At 46.5% G+C, this 25260-nt stretch overlaps 1 long non-coding RNA gene across 1 annotated transcript; it reads left to right on the top strand.

Annotated features, from left to right (window-relative positions):
* The first annotated feature begins 24796 nt into the window (after positions 1-24796).
* Positions 24797-25235, top strand: LOC136512597 (uncharacterized). The gene is made up of 3 exons (XR_010773159.1): positions 24797-24868; positions 24944-25016; positions 25102-25235. It is a non-coding gene; the product is annotated as an uncharacterized lncRNA (long non-coding RNA).
* Positions 25236-25260: the final 25 nt, after the last annotated feature.

Genomic DNA, 25260 nt, shown 5'->3' on the forward strand with positions numbered 1-25260 from the left:
TAAGGGATATTTATTTTAATTGTCACTTCATTCAATGGACGATAGTCAACACATAATCTCAGGGTCTCATCTTTCTTTTTCACAAAAATTGTAGGACATCCCCAAGGTGATGAACTAGGTTGGATAAACCCTTTATCAATCAACTCTTGCAACTAAGTCTTCAACTCGGCTAATTCCTTGGGAGGCATCCTATAAGCTCTCCTAGAGATCGGAGCTAGTTCTAGGTTTTAGATCTATGTTAAACTAAACATCCCTATCAGGTGGTAGACCGGGTAAATCTTCAGGAAAAACATCTAGGAAATTCACAAACTACAGGGATATCTCTAATCTCCTTGACGGAAGTTGCACAAACTTTTTCCACTGATCTCTTTAAGATTGGAAGTTGGATAAGAAGCTGAGAATTACTATCTGGCAAACTCAACCTTATTGTCCTATTCAAAGTATCTACAACAGCTTTATGCTGATACATCCAATTCATTCCCAAGATCACATCTATATCCTGATCCTTTAGAATAATCATGGTGGTGGGAAAAATGTGCCCACCCAGGTTTATAGGGTACCTGGTACACCATTTCCTTAGTACACAGACGTCCCCTGGGTGACTGTATATAGAAACTTTCCTTTGTTTCCCCAATTGGAATTTCATGCTTTATGACAAAGGTTCTATTGATGAATGTATGAGATGCACCAGAATCAAAAAGCATAACTATAGGATGATCGGCGACAGGAAACATACCCAGCATCACGGGTTCCCCTTCTAGAATCTCCCCAGCTTGAATATAGAAAACCCGCCCTGTCTTCTTTTCATTTTTGCCCTTCTGAGCATTTTGGTTGTTGTTCTTGTCCTGAGCTTGACCCTGTTGTTGATTTCTAGGAGCCTTCTAGAAATTTGGATTATACTGCTTAGGATACTGGACATTCCCTCGAGAAATGACCTGACCTCCCACAATTGAAACATGGGTAATTGTGGCCTTGGGGTGTTGGAGCATGAACACCAGGAACATTTGACTGTTGTGAGTTTGGATAAGTCACTGGCAGGACGAACATTTGGTTGTTGACCGGCTTGGAACTAGCGGCGGACGATAAGGAGGACGATAGTGATTCACTAGGATGATAGATTATCTTCTGTCTCTTTTGATTGCCACTGAAAGACCCAGATGGCACACTCTTTTTCTTTTTAATTTCCTTATGCTGCTCGATATTTCTCCTCTGAAGCAATAGCAATGTTAACAGCCTCATGATATGTGACATTGGTGCAGGTAGTCATCATGGTCTGAAGTTTGGTATTAAGGCCACGCATGAACCACTTCTTCTTCTTGGCATCTGTGTTAACATGCTCATGTGCATACTATGAAAGGTGATTGAACTTGCCCACATACTGCATGACTGTTTGATCACCTTGCTTTAAAGCAAGAAACTCATCAAGCTTCATGGCCATAACTCCCTCTGGAATATAATGGGCACTGAAAAGCAGTGCGGAACTCGGCCCAAGTTAACTGAATACCTGCTGGTTGCATAGCCACAAGGTTTGCCCACCAAGCACCTGCTGCACCTCTAAGCTGTTGGGCAGCAAAAATAGGCTTTTGAAACTCAGTGCATGGAATGAGGTCAAACTTCTGCTCCATGGTACGAAGCCAATCATCAGCTTCAAGTGGTTCATTAGCCTTGGTAAATACTGGTGGTCGTGTATCCATGAAGTCAACATATGTAGCTTCTTGCCTATGATGATTACGACCACGGTTCCCTTGCATCATATTCTGATTGCTTTGAGCTAACTCCCGAAGCAACCGAGCATTATCTACTAGTCACATTAACTAGTGCTGCGATAGCATCAGCCAAATTTGGTGGAACTGGTGGTGGATCAGGAATACCATCCTCGTCTTGCGAAGAACCAGGAATAGTCGAACCCCGAGTACGACGCATCTGTTCATGACAAACCAAACTTTACTCACAAACATTTATTGAACTGTTAAAAGAGCTTGCTACAAACACATTACACTGGGCTCACTTATTTATACACAAGCCTTCACTTAAGCTAGACTACCCAACTAAGACTAGAACTCACTATATTACAACTCTACTCTTCTCCTCGATCACATCAAACCTCGTGATCGGTATCCATTCCCGAAACATTTCCACCTTCCTCATCACTTTCGTTGACCATCACTACTTCTTCTGGATCTTCTTCTTCTTCCTCTTCTAGGTTCATCATCATCTGCTATGATGACACCTAGGTCCATTGCATCTGCCTAGAGGCTCATGATTTGGATTCAGGAGATTGTTTAGCCTATGGACTTCTTCATGCAGATTGGTATAATATTCTTCTACATCTTCTACATAGAACTCTAACTCATGAGCTCGGGCTCTAGCTACATCTTCTCTATGCCAAGCTTCATTTCTTCCTTCCACCATACGAACTAACATATGCTCATAGTTCTTATGAGCGGTGGTGCGACACCTCAATTGATCCTTTAACTTGCCCACCTAGATGGCATCCAAGGTCCTATCTCTAGTAGCATGTGCTAATTCTGCTGAAAGCCTCTATATCTCAGCCTGGGGATCAGGCCTAAAGCTGCTACTGCTAGCAACATCACTCCTAGGGGCAAGCTGGTGATGAGGAACTCCTTTGGGTCCAACAGACTTATGGGGCATTATCTTGGTACGAGCCATACTGTAGAAAGCAAGATTTCAAAATAGTAAGACGATCTGATAAAAGTCTCAAGAGCAGCAAGGATGGATTGCACTACTCAACCCAGACTCAGAGGGAAAGTAAATAACAAATGGATTAATCATGATGCATGAATCGTCCTTACAAAACTTAAACATCAAAACTCATATTGTACATAAACAATAGTTCTTGTTATATAGGGCATAATAAGATTACTACTCCACCAAACAAAACCTTTTTAATCAAATAAGGAATGGCGAGAATGAATTAAGATAAGTCAGAAGCAATTTGGACCAAATTAACAGTTTAAATTTATTTGTCCCAAATCGTTTTGAAGTTTTTGTAAAACAATACTACTAAAAACCTTGTAATGATCGCTCTGATACCATTCTGTGGCTAGAACCTCCTAAATTATAGGGCCCACATGCACCTGTCACTGTCCAATGACCTCTGACGACTATGCATATGTTCCCAGTAACTTAAGAAGACTATCGGGTGTCCTCAGAGAACCCCGAATCATCCACGATTTTCCGAGCAGGATCCCATTATAGAGTCATTGCAGTATTACAATAGTTTATTCATTAATATACATCAGAGTGAAATAGCGGAAGTCTTACAATAACTTAGTTTACAAAATAGTTATTTCAAACCTTACAAACTAAGTACGATTATTATTACAAACCATAGTAGTGGAGTGGCATTATTAACATAAACATAACACACAAAGAAAGTGCCCTGCCCAAGGGACCCACATTTACTCGGCATCATCGATTTGAACAACCAGTCATGCAGCACGGTCCAAGACAGACCTACCCATGAGGCTCACCTGCAATAAGGGTTTAACGAACCCTAAGTACAAAAGTACTCAACAAGACTTAACCGAAATAAAAACTGATAAGACTCAGGAATGCAGGCTCAGGGATTCAAGGTAAGGACTTTAGCAATAACAAAGTTCTTTTGCGTAAAAGCTCTATAACAAGATTCTTTCAACATTTAATTCATCATAAATACCATATATGAATCTGTCCATGATCCGTAATGAGATCATGAACTTCATATCAAACTCTTTCTCAAATCCAACTCAAGTTTCATTTATTAACTACGATGATGAACAGTGAGTTGAGTCTCCATAATCCGAGGAGCAACGACGATTCAAACCGATTATAACCCTAGCTGGGGATTCCCAACCACACGACATATGCAGGTCCCTGACCTACATATACCAACCCACCCTCAGATCCTCTAAAACAAGAATGGGTCCGCGCCACCCGAGAATACTAGTACTCCACCATTCCAGCCCATTGCCACGTGGGTACACGCTACTCTCATCATCTCTCCACTCCCTAGTGCGCGAGTAGCCATTCTCGTAATAGAATAGCCAAGTTAAGGCTTACCAGAGTATGTGATCAGTACTACAAAGTCTCACCTCATGCAATTCAACAACGGACGTGTCTTAATCGACACAGGCGGAAAGAACCCGCTCACAAGACCTCCATGTCTTGTGGCTTCCCATACACCGAGTCCGCCCGGTCTAGATTTATTACTCCACATGCTCATATCTCATGATAACATAAATAACCAGTCGTATCCAAGAAACCATTTATATCTCGCAGGTGACCGGTAATCACCCGACTTTTATCGTTCTAAGCATGGCTAAGCATAATTAAGCATTCTCGGATTGAAATGGGTAACAAGGTTGATATGGAAAAACAAGGTTGGTAATGCACCAATTAGGTTTCCACTCAACTCCTAATCACTTAATGCAGTATGAAAAGCAAAAGCGATATAAATTTGTAAAACACAAGGTAGGTTTAAATGCATCCGGGGCTTGCCTTGATTGTCGGAATAATCAGGTTCCGGAGACGTTCCACAGGTATCAAATCCGACCTCAACTAGACGGATTAACTTCCTCAACAACTTGATTGACTACCACGTTCTCGCTTTCATTCACTACACATAGTAACAATGCCATGTTTAATATGATGCGAGATATAAAACATGATGCTTGACGATGGATGCAAAAATTAATAACTTGAATACAACTTTCCTTCGCGGTACAGTTGCAAACCAACAACTAACTAAACCTTTTCATAAACTCAAACACTTACTGTAAGTATCATGAATTATTTTATACTAATGACTCAAGGTCATCACTCAATCCAAAAATCAAACAAAACCTAAGTCATTAAGGTTCACTATTTGCTTTTATGAATTAAATATTTAATTCAAAATTATGAAATAAATCAACTTCTTCCAATTGAGCTCAAATTTTTTGTGAAGACTCATCATATGATAACTAAGTGGTCAAAACAATTTTCATAATTTTTGGATAATTATATAAGCCTAGAAAAATCATGGAAACCCATTTATTAATTAATTTGAGCAATTTTTATCACATTCAAAATGTACTGAAAAATAACATTTAATATTTTTCCTAAATAGTTTACATCTCAGAGAGGTCACACAAAAATTTTCATAATTTTTGGAGCTCTAATTAATTCTATACAAAAATAACAAATCATAGCACTATTCATTTAATTCTGCAAAATAGAAAAATTCATTTTTCAAATACAGAGTCACTGACAGGGTGACCCCACCCGTCAGTCTTCGCTGACCACGGCGGTGAGCCCTCTGACCGATGATTTCTCGCCGACGGTGAGGTCTCCGGCCACAGGCGAAGGTACTACCAGGATCCCCTACTCACAGCGGTTTGATTAGAGGTACAAGCTACACCAATTACGGCCTGGACCGAGCTCGACGCCGACCATGGTGGCCATGACGGCGCGGCTGCGCACACCAGCAAAAGGAGGCCGATAGCGGTTAAACAAAATGGTTGGCAAGTCTTAGGAGCTCACCTCGAACACGCTCGAGCTGAAAGATGGACGGGAGGAGCAACGGAGAAGCAGGTCGACGATCACAGCAGGCACAACGGCGAAGCTGACGTCGACGGCGGTGCTCTGGTGGCTGCGGTGGACGAACGGATCAATCAAAGGGCCACATAGCACCAGAGCAACATGGTGAAGCTGAAGGTATGCTTAGCAAGGGTAGGGACATACCGTAGAGCGCTGGCCACAGTGAATCGAGGTCGACGGCGATGATGCCGATCGCGAGGAAGAACGATGGCGTGCAGCGTGTCCCAGTGAAATCAGGCGACTAGGACTGGTCGGCTGGGTGTGCAAGAATTAGGCAAAGCTATGACTAGCTTTGCTGCGACTGGTATGCGCTACGGCTATGGCAACGGCACGAGCTCGACGGAGCAACGGCGGCGGCGTCGGGAAAAATAGGGGAGAAGAAAGGAGAAGAACGGCGACGGCGTAGGCCTTATAGCGCAGTCAAGGCACACGGAGATGACGTGCAGTAGCTTCTCCATGCCAGCGCAACGCCGAAGTGGGCCATGGGCGTGACTGGAACGCCGAGGAAGCTCACCGACGGTGAGGGTCTCGCCAGCGGTTACTGTTCACCATATTTACAGAATTGCCACTCGTCTCATTTCCCAAATTACTCCCAAATTTATATGGTAACTCAAAAATCTCCAAAATAAAAGTTGTTCCAAATTCAAAGTTATACAACTTTGCTTTAATAACCATACTCAAATTATGTCTACATTTTGAAATGCAAGTTTAAAATCAAAAGGGGACACTTTAAGAACATATCGCCTTTTCAAATTACTTCAAATATTATATAACAACTTTGAAAACTCCAAAAACCAACTTTGTACACCTTGACAAGCTCTACACTTTTGCTTTTAGGACTCAACCCCAAAATGTGCTTAGATTTTGAATTAGGTTTTCAGGGTAGAATTTAAATACTGAAAATTAGGGTTTTCGGAAATTCCAAATCAATACAAAGATTTTGAACTTGATTCAAACCATACAAGTCAACACATATAACATAAAAGTAAACTTGTTTTAGTGGATGCATATCAAAATTTTCACTAACACAAAAATGATGTGAAATGCATATGATGACATGGTATATTTTAGTATTTAAAACACCCGAGGTGTTATAGCTACCATGCCTAGGGTGCGTGTCCTCACACTCCTCGATGGTCAGGCTAGGGCCCGCACCGCCTGCTCTCATCGCCATTCGATGGATGTCATCATCATGCCAGGCATGGCGCCGATTGTTGATGACGCTACGAGCATCATGGTTTAGCCCAAGCCATTCGTGCATAGGTGGTCGGTGTGGAGTGGCCACCGGGTTAGGCTACGGTGTAGTCGTGGCCTCCTACTCCATGCTCGGCAACTGCTGTGGTGAGTGGATGGAGTGATTCAACTGGTGCGGCCCCAGTCCCCTAGCTGGGGAAGAGGCCGTGTGCTAGTGTCATGATGTGGAGCTTTCCGCCTACTGAACAATGGTGGTCTCCACCAGCGCCCGAAGGTTCCGGTGGATCGCCTGCTCCTAGGGTCGGCAGTGTGGCAGAACTGCCCAAAATAATGCACTTACGGAGGCACTTGTCTTCCACTAGACACTAAGCACCCCAAGAACGAGCTACATTAGGCGGATTCTATCGTGCACACCCCAAGGGAGAGCCCGAATAATCCATATTTTTTCCTCAGGATCCAATAATGAGAACAAGTTTACATTACTTAGTCTATTTCATACATCTAGAGTTCTTTGAAATACATTATTACCGGACCAAATTCAGAGTTCAGAAATTAAACAATGGAATGAAAAGAAACAGCTATCGATAATATACAAGGATCTATCTATGCCCACCAGAAGAATCCTTCACACAATGGCTACTCCTCAAGCTACACCTGCAACAGAGGTAAATAAACCCTGAGTACACAATGTACTCGCAAGACTTATTCGACTAGTGGGAATAATTTCCTGACTCCAAGGGATATGATAAGCTTTATGGTTTGCTGGTTTTTCTTTTTGTGGAAAGCAATCCTAATAGTGAATCCTTATGTATGCTTATTGTTAGCAGCCATGATTAGTTTATTATCTAACCATTCTATGTAAGCACATGTTCTACTTTCAAGTAAGGGTTGAGCAAACATTTTTATTTTGCCACCATTCATCTTCAGTTCTTACTACGGTGCTAGACTGTAGACAAGCCATACTGGATCACCCGGCATTCGCTAATCAATGTGCCCAGCTGGATACCCTGAAAGACACGCCCCGCTTGTACCCTAGGCACAAGCAGGACCAACCCACCACTCTCCTATCACGGGGTCTAGGTCCCCATCCAAACTTGGATTCCAAGCCCCCGCTCCTGAGTCCCGGACTCAGTACGGTGCTTAGACCTCCACCATCCCCACCTCCAATCAGTCAGTCCAGAAAGATCCAGAACCCACGACAAGAGAGCAACAAGCCTTCCCTGCGCCCATACACAAGTATGTGCTCAGGATAATAAGCCTGTGACTTGCCTAGAACCCAATGCAATGGCCGGTCCTTAACCAACACAGACAGGAAAACATTGTAACCAAGCTATGCCCCATTGGCCACAGGACACAACCTCTTACACCCACCAAAACACAAACCATATCCCTGTTCAGTCTCCATTTTTCCTTTCACCACTTTTATCATGAGTGATAATAATAATCACCTATTGTGAGTAACGACATGTTACTCACCCTATCGAAATCCTGAGCATAGCAACTACTCGACCTATGCTAGTATGACTCATAGGTAGGTATATCTATACATGTAGTTTCCATAAAATTCCTATAACGTAAATGCACATCACATATATATCTAGATATCATTCAAACTAAGGGTTATGCACCGGGGCAGCCCAACCGCGCGGCAATGGCCCACAACGAGGAGGCCTGCGCGCTTCAGCACATTTGCAAAAACATCCCTGCGCTAATATCGAAACAATCCGTAGTCCATAGCACTATTCCTACAGTCTAGACTTACGCAATCTAGCCCTCGGAACAATCCATCTTCACAATGGCCAGGTCCCCGGGCACCCACACGCGGACAGGCGTGGCAGCGTCGGCACTAGGCGGTCACGCTGGCTAGCCAGGCCCCTCCCTGCCCCCTAAGGAGCCGATGCTCACCTAGATGCAAACACAAAGTGGTGGGCGGTGAAGTGATGAACGGAGACATGGTCAGGAGCTCCCTCCACGGCGGCAGACACCCTGCGGTGGCGACAGTCACATTCCCATGAGCCAAGGCACAACCAAAGTGAAAGAACCAAAGGATGGGCATCAGCAACTCACCCCAAAACTACCTGTGGTGGTGGCTTGATTGGGGATGGGCCGGGTGTGTCTGGCCACATGCACACGGCAAGCTCCGTGATGGACTACGGTGGCACGATAGTGTCAGCGGCGCCGAGAAGGCAGTAGCAGTGCAAGTGGGGTGTGCATGGGGTGAAGTACTGTGATGTAGAGCTAGGGGTGCAACCAATTTGACTTGGGATGACCAGGTGGGTAATGCCCACTGTAATGGTGGCTTAGCCTTTAATGGCGCGACGGTGGACGTCTTGCTCCAAATTGGAGATTGCCAAGGCATGATTGGACACGGTGCGGGGTCGGTTGGCTAACATGCTCTAAGATGGAGTTAGGGATGCACCAAATTAAAGAGACATGACCCATCCATGCCGGATTGATGGCGTGGCCTAGCTGGCCCGGGCAGTAGAGGATGGAGGGAAAAAGGGGATGGGTCTAGCTGCATGTCCAAGCTTTGGCGGGATGCGGCAGCCGCACATGTGCAAGCACTATGAGCCAACACAATCAGGAAGGGGAACGTGCGCACGTGCAGATGGTGGCAGCGTGGTAGGGTGGCCGTGGCGTCGTTAATGGCGAACGACAAGAGAGTTGCCTCGGCAAGGCCATGTGCACGAAGTCAAGACGGCAGCGATGCAGAATCTTGAGGCCCGACGGTGACGGCGCGGTGTAGACGGACGTGACACAAGTGGCATGACACAGCAAGGCAGGTGGTAGCAGACTGGCTAGGGCATCGGGCCCACCGAGCGCAGCGGTGCACAGCGTGGGAGTATGCGTGCTCTGCTCGTGCAACACGTGCCTAGGCGCGGTAGCAGCGATGCGGAGCCTACGTGGTGGTGTGCATGTGTGCGCGTGTTGGGCGAGCCAGTGCTGCGACGCCGAGTGCCAAGGCACGGTGACCACACCCAGTCACTGAAACCGGCCAAAAACATGCCATGCACGCTTTTTAAAAGCGTTCCAAAAATCCAATTCGTTGATTCAAATGCCAAACCACCTATTCTGTACTCGAGAGGGCATGTTAGGCTACTAAAACAAGCCCTAAAACCACACCACTCCTTAACCTGATTCTTCTACAAAAATTACCAAACCTAGCTTTGTCAAACCATTTTTCAAACTTACAAAATCGACTAAGTCATGATCGGATTCGTGTGAAATTCAATTTCTAACCTATTAGACTAGTTAGCTAGTGAATTCATTTTTCGACCGCAGGTATTTCATCATTGTCTATGAAGTTTGTACATTCTATAGTGTTTTTGTTCAATAAAAATTCCATATATACATTCTATAGTGTTTGCGTTCAATAAAAATTCGCGAACATCCTTACTTGATAATTTCATACGTCACCAACAACCTTTCGTTAAGTATTTTCGTTGGTCGTTTTAAGTTACGTAAATTGATATACACCCTATGTTACATATATTAACCCATAAATATGATGCGCATGCAGTGTTTTAGTAACCGATTTACAGTGTAACACCGAGGCTGTTATAGGTAGGCTTGGGGAGGCCACGCAGAAGCATCGCCGCAGCAGCGATGTTCTGGCCAGCCCGAGCCAACTGAGGGGGATCATCCCCTCCATCTAGGATCTTACATTGTACTTGACGGGCATGACCCTGAGTGCCGCTCGCTGGGTTACGCGCATGTGGCGCAGCGCGATGCGCCGGGCGCGCCAACGCAGGCGGCGGCTGGCTCTGCCGCCTTTGTTGTAACTCCTCGCCATGCTCCTGCACATGCGCCAGGGCCTACGCATGGGGGTCCGAAGGCGTGTGAGTCTATAGAGACTCCACTACCTTCGATGGCTGTCCCGGGGCGTCCGCCATAGCACACTCCTGAGATAGAGGGTGGTCAGATGCCATGACGTCGTCTATGCTAGAGCCATCGCTTTTGACCTCATCATCAATGAGGTCATGGAAGGAGGCGGGAGCATAGCCCACCTATGGCAAAACCACCCAAAATAACACGCTTTCGGAGAGCTCGTCTTCCACTAGACACTAAGCACCCCGAAAATAAGCTACATCGAATGGTTCCATCGATCGCACCCTAAGGGAGAACTCAAACAATCCACGTTTTCACCCAGGATACAATAATGAGAACGAGTTTACAGTACTTAGTCCATTTCATACAACAAGAGTTCTCAGAAATACATTATTACAAAACCAAGTTCAAAGTGCGGAATTTAAACAATGGAATTGAAATAAAGATCTAACGATAAAATATAAGGATCCGTCTGTACCCACCAGAAGAATCCTCCACACAACAGACACTCCTCAAGCTGCACCTGCAATCGGGGTAAATAAACACTGAGTACACAATATACTCGCAAGACTTACCCGACTAGTGAGAATATTTTCCTGACTCCAAAGGATACGATAAGCTTTATGGTTTGCTGGGTTTCTTTTTTGCGAAAAGCAATACTAGTAGTGAATCTTTATGTATGTATTTTATTAGCAGTCATGATTAGTTTGTTAGCTAACCAATCTATGTAAGCACCTATTCTACTTTCAAGCAAGAGTTGAGCAATCAGATCCATTTCACCATCTTTCATCTTCCAGTTATTACAATGGTGCTAGATCATAGACAAGTCATACCGAATCACATGGTGATTCGTGAACCAATGTATCCTAGCTAGGTACCTCGAAACACATGCCCCGCTTATACCCTAGGCACAAGCAAAACCAACCCACCACTCTCCTGTCAAGGGATCTAGGTCCCCGTCCAAACTTGGACTCCAAGCCCCCACTCCTGAGTCCTCGACTTAGTGTGGTGCTTAGACCTCCAACATCCCCGCCTCCAATCAGTCAGTCCAGAAAGAGCTAAAACCCATGACAAGAGAGCAACGAGCCTTCCCGCTCCCATAAGCAAGTACGTGCTTAGGATAATAAGTATGTGATCTTACCAGAATCCACAGCAATGGACGGTCCTTAACCAACACAGACAGGGAAATAGTGTAACCAAGCTATACCCCGTTGGCCGCAGGACACAACCTATTACGCTCACCAATACCCGTACCTTATCCCTGCCCGGTCTCCATTTCATTTCACCATTTTATCATGAGAGTAATAATAATCACCTATTGTCAGTAACGGTAGGTTACTCACGCTACCAATAGCCTAAGCATAGCAGCTACTCGACCTATGCTAGTAGAACTCATAGGTAGGTTTATCTATGCATGTAGTTTCAACACAAATAAGATCCGGTAGCTTAACGAGGGGCAACAAGTTCTTTTTTCTTCCGTTTGGTAATCTGTCATGAAATTTTTAGAAATCAATTTTTTATTATTAATCATGACGCGGGGGAGTGCTAGATAACACTTTACATAGGCCATAGACAAGCCTGATGAGTGGACCCGACGTGCCTGTGTTGGTGTGCTGTCTCTCGAGCTTGGCTTGTCGTTTGTCATCTACCGCTCCACTTGATTCAATCCTAGCCGTCCACTTGCATAGAATTACCCTATCCTAAGACTAGTAAGTTTACCCTGTTGACACATTTTGTCGAATACGTGACCGTCAGCATGGCCACTGCAACATCATCCGCCATGTCCTTCTCCCGCAGCGCAAGCGAGGCGCCAGCCGCGGCGATGCGCGCCGGCACCTCACACTACCACTATCGTCGCCCACTCTAGCCCCACGCGGAGGCACTCGCACCCGGCGAGCACCAGCGCGTCCACCTCCCCACCTTGCTGGCACAGCTCTGCCGCCAACAGCGCGTCCGCCGTGGACAACAGGCGCCCACTGGTGGACACCGCCACCGCCAATAGCGCGTCTGCCGTGCACGCCGTGGTACCACGGCTCGAGGTCACCGTCCCTGCCGCCCTTCCGCGATGCCACCACGCCACCGCCGTCGTTGCAGGTCAGGTTGATCTCGTGGTGCTGGCCACGCCGGCCGTGCAGTGGTACTGCTGCTGCACCTGCTTGTTGCCCGTGGCGGCGGCTGACAGGAGCATTTGCAGCTGCTCTTCGGCCAACCCACCGGCACCATAGTAGGGAAGCAGGCAGCCGACGATTCGAGATTGGAGAAGTGGGGAGGACACAGACGGTGGTGAAGACGAAGGGAGGAGCAGAGCGTGAAGTCCGACGGCCCTAGATGCATGAAGTCCGGCGGCCCTAGATTCGCAAGCGCGACAGCCAGAGAAGGGGAGCGGACAGCGAAGGAGCAGGGCACGAGACCATGAGCGAAGGAGCTGCGCGGGGAGCTGACGGGCGGTGACGAGAATGCACGCGAGGGCTTGGCCAAGCCTGGCCAGCGAAAAACAGATCTCAATCTTGTTTTTCGGGAGCCAGGCTAGGGCCTCCAAAGTGGCTTGGTTGGGCTTGACTTAGAGCTATTTACATGCAACCAAACAGGTCAAAGTTGGCTTCCTAGAGCCTGGTTGGTGGTTAGCCACCCAACCAAATATGTTAGAGATGGCTGCATAAGATTTTGATGGGACATCATGGCACGGGTCGTGCATCTCCAGAGCAGCAGGAGTAGTACTTGCTGTGTTGCATGCATCACGAAATCAAGCGTGCTGTGTTCTCAAGACTAGCACCCTGTTCGCTTGATCGTTTTTGTAGTTTATAAGCTGGCTGATGCTGTTTTATTATGAGAGAAAAACATTTATGGCTGATAAGCATGACTAATACGATCAAGCGAACAAGGTGTAAATTACTGATGTTGCATGCTCTTATAGATTGAGCTTAATTTCCTCTCTCTCTTGTTTTCTCCTCCTCTAGGCTCTTGGAGTGCATTTTCGCCGCCTCCTTTTTGTTCTACTAGAATGAGCACGTTATTAGCTGGGATTTGGGAATTCATGGGAGGAAAAGTTACTACAGTGCTTTGGTGGCTCAATGGCCCTGTTCGTTTCACTGGAAAGTCATGCCTGAAAGTACTATTCATTGATTTGTTATGAGAGAAAAATAATGTTTCTTTGTTGAAACAGTATGACTCATTAGACAAACGAACATAGGTGTGTTGTGCACCAGACCAGCATCCAGTTCATTTAAGAGGGAGAGGATCCGTTTCAGTGACTGCTAGCTTGATGCTTTGCTCCCATATTCGGCCATGCACAAGCTGTACTTGATCGCCTGCCCGTTTGGATCCGACCTTGCATGGTGTCGGTTTTCAGGTGGTGTTTGGATTAAGTGACTAAAATTTAGGATGTGTTATATAAGGATATCGTATAGGGTATTCGGATACTAATAAAAAAATAAATTACAGAATCCGTCAGTACTCTACGAGACGAATCTATTAAGCCTAACTAATCTGTCATTAGCACATGTTTACTGTAGTATCGCATCGTCGAATCATGGACTAATTAGGCTTAAAAGATTCATCTCGTAAATTAGTCACAAACTGTGTAATTAGTTTTGTAATTAGTCTATATTTAATACTCGCATGTGTCAAACATTCGATAGAACAACGACTAAAGTGTAGGAGAACAAACCAAACACCCCCTTACATGGAATGTTTTTTTTTTTGTTGTTGTTGTTGCAAAGAATCAAGAGAAACAGAGAGGCGCGTCATAACCTTGATAACCCTGCAGCAGCCTTCGTCCTCAGTAGTCAGCTCGTCACACCCAGCATTTATCTTCTTTTTTTTGTGTGTGTGTGTGGGTGGGGGGGTGGCGGGGTTGGGGGGGGGGGGGGGGGGGGGGGGGGGGGAACGGGGCAGGCTGCGCCTCCCAGGACCCAGGGCCCAGGCCGGCGTCCAAGATGGCTCGTCGGGGGGGGGAACGGGGCAGGCTGCGCCTCCCAGGACCCAGGGCCCAGGCCGGCGTCCAAGATGGCTCGTCCTTCCTCATCTTGCAAAGCGTATCTTGCGATATAGCGACGGGGTAAAACAGTGTCCTGGATATCTATCGTATCTTCCTGCTTTTTATTTTCTTGCTCCGCTCATCTGAACTCGATTTACTTTGCACAGCAAATGCGGTGTCCTTGAAAAAGAAAGTGTTTGCAGAAACATAACAATGGAGATGCGTGACAGTAGTATCGTATCATCAGTGGATCCATCCTGGAAGAGGCATTATGATGGTAATATACTACATCTAGCACTAGCATATGCATGCCCTGCCCTAGATTTGCTACCTACAACAACTACCACGCGACGCGTAGCGGAGTACTGTATGTCTCAGCATCAACGGCACGAAGCTACCCGCCCACATTGCAAAGGAGAAGGTGAACGGTGACAGTAGGGGGAGGGCAAGCAAAAGCATCTAAACTTCAAAAATCAAAACTAGTAGTACTACTCAAAAGGGTCTCCCCTTTTTTGCACCGCCACAAGGGGTATCTTGTCCAAGCTCGGAAAAGGCACTGGCGAGAACTGGCACTGGCACTGCTCGCGAGGCCTGATCCACTGCCACATATTTCGCCAGCCGGCCTCCCTGGTCCGATCAGGCTGCCAGGCTTTGTGATCTCCCCCTGGAGGAGACGACAGAGCGCGTGTTCAGTTTCATCCCAAAATTCCAAAAGATGCTACAGTACCTATCACATCGAATGTTTGTGGTCCGTATATAGAGTATTAAATGTAGACGAAAAAAAAACTAATTATACAGTTTGGTGGGAAATTACGAGACGAACGTTTTGAGCTTAATTAGTCCATGTTTGAACACCAATTGTCAAATAAAAATGAAAGTGCTACAGTAGCCCAAACTTCCAGTTCCCGGAACTAAGCCTTGTTTAGATCGCTGTTAGGAATTAGTATTTGGCACTGTAGCACTTTTGTTTGTATTTGATAATTATTGTCCAATCATGGCCTAACTAGGTTTAAAAGATTCGTCTCGTAATTTACAATCAAACTGTGTAATTAGTTATTTTTTTATCTACATTTAATACTCTATGCATATGTCCAAAGATTTGATGTGATGGAGAGAGAGTGAAAAAAACTAAATCTAACCAAGGCCCTAAACACGCCCAGAGGACCACACCACATGTGTTGCAAGGCTACTACTGGCTGTGGAAAGAGCCCATCCATGAACTCATGCAGAGGAACAGAGAGCGAGGGGGGGGGGGGGGGGGGGGAGGGGGGAGTAGCGACACGGGATAGTAGGGCACCTACTGTATGACCGTGCCTTGAAACTGGGAGGGGGACATGGCCGGCTTTTAGGCGCAGGCTACCGGGGGACCGCGTTGGAGTACTGTAGGGGCACAGGATCCCACACACATTTGGATCGAGAAGATCGGATGCCTCTGTCACACCCAAACTACAGTGGAAGGGTTCGATATCTATTTTTGATTTCTTCAATAACAAAACTAAAAAAACAATTATTTGTGTAAATAGGTCTTCAGGAGAAAGGATACTTATATTTGGGTTATGTCTTTCCTGACATCTAAAATAGGTCTTTCATATAGGTACTCTATTGGATGCTATACGTATTGTGTTTGAGACCCATTTTAAGTTTGGGTTATGTGATGAGTATCCTGTTGAAGACAGCCTCAGGATATGTTCTTTTCTGTAGTCCTGCGACCAGGGACTAAAACCGAAACTAAAATGATTTTTATTTTCATGGACTAAAGGGGATGAGAGAGAACGTGAAGGAGGAGAGAGAGGGGGAGGGGTATGGGCAAAAGAACCCGCCCTCAGCTGCATGCGATCCGCGTCGCATCCAGCACAGACACACAGGTGCGCGCGCACACAGCGACAGCGCCATCAATTAGGCCCTGTTTAGTTCCTAAAAATTTTTGCGTAGTATCCGTTACATCGAATCTTGCGGCACATGCATGGAGTACTAAATTTAGACGAAAAAAAAAACTAATTGCATAGTTGGGTGAGAAATCGCGAGACGAAACTTTCGAACCTAATTAGTCCATAATTAGACACTAATTGTCAAATACAAACAAACGCGCTACGGTACCCAAAACCAAAAAATTTTGGCTTCTAAACGCGGCCTTAGTACTTGAGCACTTCCATGGATGTGGGTGTGGCACTGGCGCCCTCCCCGGCCCGCCACCCCCCTCGGCTAGCCTAGGCGCCTAGCATGCGAGCAGCGGCAGACACGCAGTCGCGCGCGTGCCGCGTTCGTGGATCAGCGACCGTTCGAACGAACGCGCGTCCGCCTCCATCGGCGCCTGCCCTGGATCGATCGGGGATCGCGTGACGCCGTGACGGGGACCCATGCAGATGCCGCCGCTCGATCTCCGGCGCGGCGCGGTCTGTGGCCTCTACACCTAGCTGGTCCTCTCTGCCACGGGAAAGAAAAGGCTGCGTTTGTCCCGGCAGAGGTCCGTGCGTACGCGAAACGCTCGGTCCATGCATGGCAACGGAAAGTACATCGTGGCAGTTGGAAGCAGACACAGATTTGAATTTGGAGCCGAGCGACGTGATGAGGAGGCAGCGCGGCATGGCATCCACTGTTGAAGCCAAACTGGAACCGGAAGGGTTATTGATAACTGAATCCCAGACGTCCAGACCGAAACCGCTGAAACGAGCAGCGTGCCAGCGCCAGCAGGGGTGTTAACCGCGGAACCTTTTCTTTTTTTTTTTTTTTTGGTCCTGGCGTTTACGCGCACGGCGCCCGGCCTGCCTGCCCTGGCCAAAGGACGACGGTGCTGCTATGATATCTCCTCTGCCCAACTCAATGGCGCCAATCGAGACGGTGTCGATGCGACACTAGTTACTGCTCCGCGGCAGGCGGCAGCAGGCGATCCGCGCGCAGGAGATCGTTGCCGGAAGGAGAAACCCCGCGCATCGATGGCTCGCGCGCGGATCCGGGGCCAGGCCAGGGGGACAGACGACTGGCAGAGTGGCAGTGGCAGCGCGGTTGGGTAGTTTGGGTCGAGGGCTTGCACGCCGGATCGGCAAAATGCTTTTTTTTGTCTCTGGTTTGTGAATGGGCTCCGTTTTCTACCGGGGGCCGGAATCTTTCCTATTGGGCTTTTCCTTTTGAGTTATCGCCTCGCACTGGCAGCAGGCCACTGCGCTATTGGGCCTTGATTTTTTTCTTTGATGTAATCTATTGGGCCTTGTGACGCTAGTCATCATCTATTTCGGCTGGGAGATCCTAAAAAAAAAACCATTTCGGCTGGGAGCATGGACACAAGCAGCGGGCGCCAGTTTCCGATCGATCGAAAGCGTTGCGTGCGTTAGCTTCCTCCTTGAGCACGTTACAGCGAGCTCATGAGTCACGCCTAGCTCGTTCTCGGCGAGCTTTACCCGTACCCTATACATAACGCCCAACGGGGCGGCGCCGCCGTCGGTCGGCTGACCGCGCAGGGCAGCGCACACTGTGAGACGCCCCATCATCGCTCGGATCGGAGCACGACACGCTAGCTTTTTTCCCCCTTTCCCAAAATTAAAGAACGATGTGTTTGTCCCTTAAAATGAAGTGCTCTGATAGATTTAGCATCAAGGTGAGCAGCAGCGTCTATATTACAGGTTCAAACGGTACTGTTTGGGATCATGACGCTAGAACATTAGGGAAACTGCGATTAAATAATTCTCTCTCTCTCTCTCTCTCTCTCTCTCTCTCTCTCTCTCTCTCTCTCTCGGAAACTGCGATTAAATAATTCTCTCTCTCTCTCTCTCTCTCTTCTCTCTCTCCTCTCTCTCTCTCTCTCTCTCTCTCTCTCTCTCTCTGTGTGTGTGTGTAGGTATCGCGTGGCAGTTGTAAGCAGAAACAAGGTGTACATGAAAGTTTGAACATTTAAAATCAACAAGGGATGCAATATAAAAATATAATTTATCAGTGAATAAAAATTGATAATAGGGAATACAACATACCAAAGAATATAGTGGATTTCAATGTCTTGGACCCTTTTCATTGTGTAATTGTAAGAGAAATTTACAAATTGCAGCATAAATAACTTGATTTCAGTTTGCTCAATTGAAAAAAAAAAAACAGAGTACTGGATTTGGACATAGCGACAACTCAGTTGGAAAAATTAGGAGGAAATGAGGAATGGAATACTGATATGCTTCACTACTTGGTCGTCCCAAAGTGTCATGTGCTCGTGTCTAAGTCGGACTCCCAAGTATCGTGTGCTTGTGTCTAAGGGGTGTTTGGTTCAGCTAGGAGTTCCTAAATCTAGTATCATTTAGTCACTTTTTACTCAAACACTATGACTAAATGGGACTAAAAGAGATTTAATCCTCTCTAGCAACTCTGGTGTGTAAATGAGACTAAACCATTTAGGATGGACTAAAGTTTAGCGGCCCAAACCAAACAGGCCCTACGTGGGACCGCCACTACTAAAGGTCCAATTATGCTGTCGCTAGGGTTGACTGGCGCCTGCCTGGTGGCTAGCTAAGGGCAGTCCCAATGAAAGAAACTAGTAGTTTCTATAACATAGGATACCGCACCAAAAAATTACTGCTTTCCAACCCATGGTTTCTATGAGTAATAATTATTTTCTCTTTCTCTCTCCCAACTCTATCTCCTTCCTCCAATGGGAGTGCGACACGAGCTCCCTAGAAACTGGTTGTTTCTCCCCAATGACGATTTCATGGTTTCTTGGTGCATTGGGTCAAGAGTAGACCTGATTTCTTCATGAAGAAACCATTTCTATGATTTTTGCTCTCTTTCTTTATTAATTACGTTGCCATGTCAGCGTTTTACCTACGTGGCAAGTTATTTAATGAGGATAGAAACCATCATCAATACACCATTGGAACTGCCCTAAGAGTGACCAAGGGAGGAGATAGTTCAGGTGCTAGAGTGTGGTAGACAATTTTTGGCACAAGGACGTTAGGGCCTTAGGGGGAGAGCCACGAGTAGGCCTATGACTGATAGACTTTTGCTATTATGTTGTGCTACTTCTTCGATCAATTTATAGGAAACCTAATTGGGCAATACTGTAAAGAGTTAATGGGGGTATAAAAGAATTTTTACACCACGCAATAGCCTAATGATTGTTGGATGTTTGTTGTATGCTAGACTACGCATCAAACCAATTTATAGGAAAACATAGAAAAAAAATGAAGGCAGATACATAGTTTTTGTTATACACTATCTAGGTACATAATACTAGTGATGTATGTAGATTTGAAACTAAGACAAGGCAAGGTGGCTACCGGCTACTCTTACAATTTTGTACTGATGCAGGCATTTTTTTTTAATTTTGTACTGATTATGGAGAGAAGCATTATGGAGAAAGGCAAAGAGGCAAGTACCAATATACTATCAAAGTGATGTGAACTGAACCATTGCTTATGTTGTAAACTGAAAAAATTTCATGCTTAATAACCTATTAGAACTTGCAGGTACTAGAGGAGGGAAGGCCACAAAAGAAGACTAAAATAATTGGAGATGCTACTGGAGGTGTGCGTTCCTAGAGCAGGACTCATGGTGATGTTCCTAATGTTATTTCCCAAAGCAGCGTGCTGACCCCTCCTGTTAAGAGAAAAAGAAGGTATATCCCCTGCAGGTAACCGCGTTTAGCTCAGACTGCTGTTTATTTTTCCAGGTCCAATCTAGTGCTATGCTAACTGTTTTTTACTGTGTACAATGTAGATGCCGGCGTGGTGGGCGTGAGCTACGGCCGGTTGGGGAATGACCTGCCTGACACGGCTTCGGTGGTGCAAGAAACGTGGCGGCGTACTACCCGGCGATGCAGCTACGGCCGTGGACCCGTCGACTGCGGCACGGTGGGTGCAGAGAAACGTGGCGGCGTACTACCCCGTGACGCAGATCCACGGCGTGGCCGTGGGGAACGAGGTGTTCGAGGAGGCCAAGAACCTGAGCGGGCAGCTCGTCCTGACCATGGCCAACGTGCACGACGCGCTCGTGAAGCTTGGCCTAGACAGCCGTGAAGGTGTCGATGCCGACCGCGTTCACCGCGCTCAAGGAGTCCTGGCCGCCGTCCGCGGGCAGGTTCCGGGACGACATCGCGCAATCGGTGATGAAGCCCATGATCGAGTTCCTGGAGCGGACCGGGTCGTACCTCACCATCAACGCATACCCGTACAAAAGAATGCCAAGATCCACAGCTCATGACGCAAAAGAATGCCAAGATGCACACCTAAAGACGCAAAAATAATTCCCCGTACAAAAACCCTGTGCTAATTAAACTGAAGGAGGGATGTATCATTCACCTGTACCCATGTTGATCGGAGTACGTGGGGAATGCTCTCCATCTCCTGCCGTGTCCATGGTGCTAGTGCCGATTCCAGGTGATGTTGTCGTTGTTCGCCGGAGAAATCGAGACAGAAATCAAGGATGTAGAGAAAGAGCAACTACGCCGGGAACGTGGCGGCTACGATCCTATAATTACGCGCGGAGATCGTGGCTTCAAACCTCGTTTCCAGTTACCCCCGTGTTTGGCAGCCGAGCGGCGCAACTGGGCGCGAGGGCATAGTGGGCCTTGGGCCGCGCGCTCGGGCTCGACCGGGGAGTCAGGTATATACCGGGCTAATTGGGCCGGCGCGGCCTGGTAGGGCCCTATTTGTGGTTGAACCTGACCTAGCTGTCGTAGGCCCATGGCACCAATTTTTTTTGTTGCAAACCATTGAATTTTTTTTTGCAAACCATTGTAGTTTGCACGTAATGACTGAGTGGAGTAAAAGGCCTAAAGTGAATGGAAGTGAATCAATCACTCTCATGTCTCGACAGAGTGAACCACTAGCCTTAACATGATACAAACTAATCCGTCACTATCACGTGTCGTCCGAGTGGACTAACGGGCTAATAGCACGATAACAAAGTCAACCGATCACTCTTATGTCTCCTCTGAGTAGCTAGACTAGTGCTCGTAGGACGACAAGTACTGAACCTACATTCTCGCGGCTTGTTTGATCAGTGGACTGATAGACCGTTAACCTAACATGATAGGAAGTGAACCGATCACTCTTATGTGTCATCCGAGTGCACTTATAGGTTGAACCGATCACTCTATCCACGTTTTTTATGTGTGAATCCGAGTTTCTTTATTTTAAGGTCTGGCTTTATATTAAAAATCAATACTGGAAGATACAAAAAAAATCAATTACAAAATAAATGGTTTGAAAAAAAAGGTTTTCAAGAGGGACTTCAATTGCAAACCATTGTAGTTTGCACGTACTGACTAAGTGGAGTAAAAGGCCTAAAGTGAATGGAAGTGAATCAATCACTCTCATGTCTCGACAGAGTGAACCACTAGCCTTAACATGATACAAACTAATCCGTCACTATCACGTGTCATCCGAGTGGACTAACAGGCTAATAGCACGATAACAAAGTCAACCGATCACTCTCATGTCTCCTCTGAGTAGCTAGACTAGTGCTCGTAGGACGACAAGTACTGAACCTACATTCTCGCGGCTCGTTTGATCAGTGGACTGATAGACTGTTAACCTAACATGATAGGAAGTGAACCGATCACTCTTATGTGTCATCCGAGTGCATTTATAGGTTGAACCGATCACTCTATCCACGTGTTTTTTATGTGTGAATCCGAGTTTCTTTATTTTAAGGTCCGGCTTTATATTACAAATCAATACTGGAAGATACAAAAAAAAAATCAATTACAAAATAATTGGGGAAAAAGGTTTTCAAGAGGGACTTCAATTTCAAACCATTGTAGTTTGCACGTACTGACTAAGTGGAGTAAAAGGCCTAAAGTGAATGGAAGTGAATTAATCACTCTCATGTCTCGACAGAGTGAACCACTAGCCTTAACATGATACAAACTAATCCGTCACTATCACGTGTCATCCGAGTGGACTAACAGGCTAATAGCACGATAACAAAGTATTGTAGTTTGCACGTACTGACTAAGTGGAGTAAAAGGCCTAAAGTGAATGGAAGTGAATCAATCACTCTCATGTCTCGACAGAGTGAACCACTAGTCTTAACATGATACAAACTAATCCGTCACTATCACGTGTCATCCGAGTGGACTAACAGGCTAATAGCACGATAACAAAGTCAACCGATCACTCTCATGTCTCCTCTGAGTAGCTAGACTAGTGCTCGTAGGACGACAAGTACTGAACCTACATTCTCACGGCTCGTTTGATCAGTGGACTGATAGACCGTTAACCTAACATGATTGGAAGTGAACCGATCACTCTTATGTGTCATCCGAGTGCACTTATAGGTTGAACCGATCACTCTATCCACGTGTTTTTTATGTGTGAATCCGAGTTTCTTTATTTTAAGGTCCGGCTTTATATTACAAATCAGTACTGGAAGATACAAAAAAAATTCAATTACAAAATAAAAGGTCTGAAAAAAAATGTTTTCAAGAGGGACTTCAATTGCAAAATGGATGGTTTGAAAAAAAAATTGGTGCTAAGGGCCAGCAACGGCTAGGTCAAGCTCGACCTCGAAGGGAGCCCAACCAGGCCGCGTCGGCCCAATTAGCACAGGTAACAGACGTTCAAGAGCATAGGCAGTGTAGTACAGGTGTTTGAACTGGCTAGTTTGCCTGCGCTTTTAAGCTGTGCTTTTGATTGATATGCAAGCGAGGTGGGACTAAACCAGGCATGTAGCTGACTTCCTTCTCCACCGCTCTCGCACTCCCCTCTATTTTAGTTCTGGGCCACAGCCCACTACCCGGCCACGCAAACCAACCGCAGCCCTCAGCAACAACAGGCCAGCCCCGCAACAACAGGCGACGTGGCCCAGCGCCCTTTGCCCGTGCCCCTGTCGCTGACCTGCAGGGCCCGCGTGTCAGCGGCTCCACGCACCATGTCGCCTCCTTCCCTGGAAACGGACATAGAGCGGCAACTTCTCCCCAACTCCCGGTGATATGCCTCTGGGCCAAAACCCACTACCCCTCCCCTCCATCGAACGTGCCCCACCGCGCCGCATCAACCGGGATTAGCCACCGCCACCCGATCCCCTCGATCGTGGCCTCCGAGGTTCCCCGCGCCCGCCCCTATAAACAGTATGCCCAGAGCACCGCGCCGCCACCTTAGAACCCTAAAGGGGCCGCTTGGAGCCATAGCCTTAGCCCTAGCCCTAGCCCGCCGCCAGCCGGAGCTCGACGCGCCACCGCCGCTGATCTCCACCTTCACCGCGTCGCCGGCCACATCCACGCCGTCTAGAGATGAATCCAGGAAAATCATCGGCTGAGAAGAAGATGAAGACGGGAAAATCCACGGCTCTGAAGAAGAGCGCCGAAAGGTGCTTGGCCCCTGACTGCGTGAACTGCGTGAACGGAGTCTCTCCATGCCTCTCCCCGAGAGGGAGAGACGACTTCAGCTGCTGCAACTGCTGGAACTGGAATCGCGGTCGTCACAATGCTTGCGTGAACGGAGGATGTGATCTTCGTATCAAAAGGCCCAGGTCACCCAACGAGGTATGTCTGTGGAATGACGAATTTTTAGAGATCTGTTTGTAGTTGAATTGGAAACACCTATGCCTGTTTGTTTCTATGCAATCCAGTTCATAGCTCATGCATGCATATTTCTATGCAATTTTTTTTCAAGTGCTAATGAGTGTTTGGTCTGGTTCCACGAGGGATAGATGCATTGGCTCTTTTATATGATCCATTATATTTCAGGTGTGCAATCATGAATTCTGCCCTGACGACAGCCGATGCAATAAGTATCTGTGCGGCAACTGCAAGAACAATGTCTCTCCGTGCCTAAATCCTGTCGGTGGCATCGACGACCTATTGGCGTGGTGCTGCAACTGCTAGAGCCATGAGATCCGTAGATGCTTGAATGGGTGTCAGGACTGGAGTGATGAGGAGGACGTGTCAGACCACCAGGTATCTTCTTGCACGAAAAAGGATTGATCAATAATTTCGTGGAAGCAGGAAAAAGGCTAAATTTACTATACACTAAATTCCACAGCAGGGGACAAAATCGTTGTTTTACATCCATTTTATCCATGTTGTGAACTGCTCAGTATAACTGTTCGACCGATGTAATGCATGGTTGATGTGTTATTCTGTTCTAATTCAGTGCACGTTTGGTTTTTCAGATTGTCAAGAACTGGGACACAAACAAACCATGGCTCCCCAAAAAGAGAGTAGATGAGGTAAACCTGTGAGCTTAATGAAGTTGACTTTGTGATTATGTGTAATGCTCATTTTGTTGGTCGTGTAATGCTCTGGTTCTAGGTTGTAAGTGAAGTAGAGAAAGTGAAAGCTTGGTTGGAGGAGAAGGAAAACCTGCAGAAAAAGTATACCTTTCGAGTCAGCTTGCTTTTTTTTATTGTCTTGTAAAAGGTGGCTAACTCCCGTTGAAATTTTTGCAGTACCCCTATCTATAGCCCACCAGTTTTCACATCTGAAGAAGTTTATGAGAAAGTTCTGGACTTGCAAGATAAGGTTAGTAATTTGGTAGAGCGCCCTATAAAAAGTTATGCATACTACTCATGGTAGTAAGTATAATGTGTGCTCTTTCATTGTGCAGGTCTCAAGTGTCAATAGGATTCCAAAACCAAAACCCAGGGTTGAGAAGAAAACAGCAAAGGAGGAAGAACATGCTAGCAAGGAGAAAACCACCTCTTCGGAATCTGCACCCAACGAGGGTGAATACACCGAAACATCTCAGGAATCTAAGAGGATCAGT

Source organism: Miscanthus floridulus, chromosome 16 (assembly GCF_019320115.1).
Source record: "Miscanthus floridulus cultivar M001 chromosome 16, ASM1932011v1, whole genome shotgun sequence".
NCBI classification, from domain to species: domain Eukaryota; kingdom Viridiplantae; phylum Streptophyta; class Magnoliopsida; order Poales; family Poaceae; genus Miscanthus; species Miscanthus floridulus.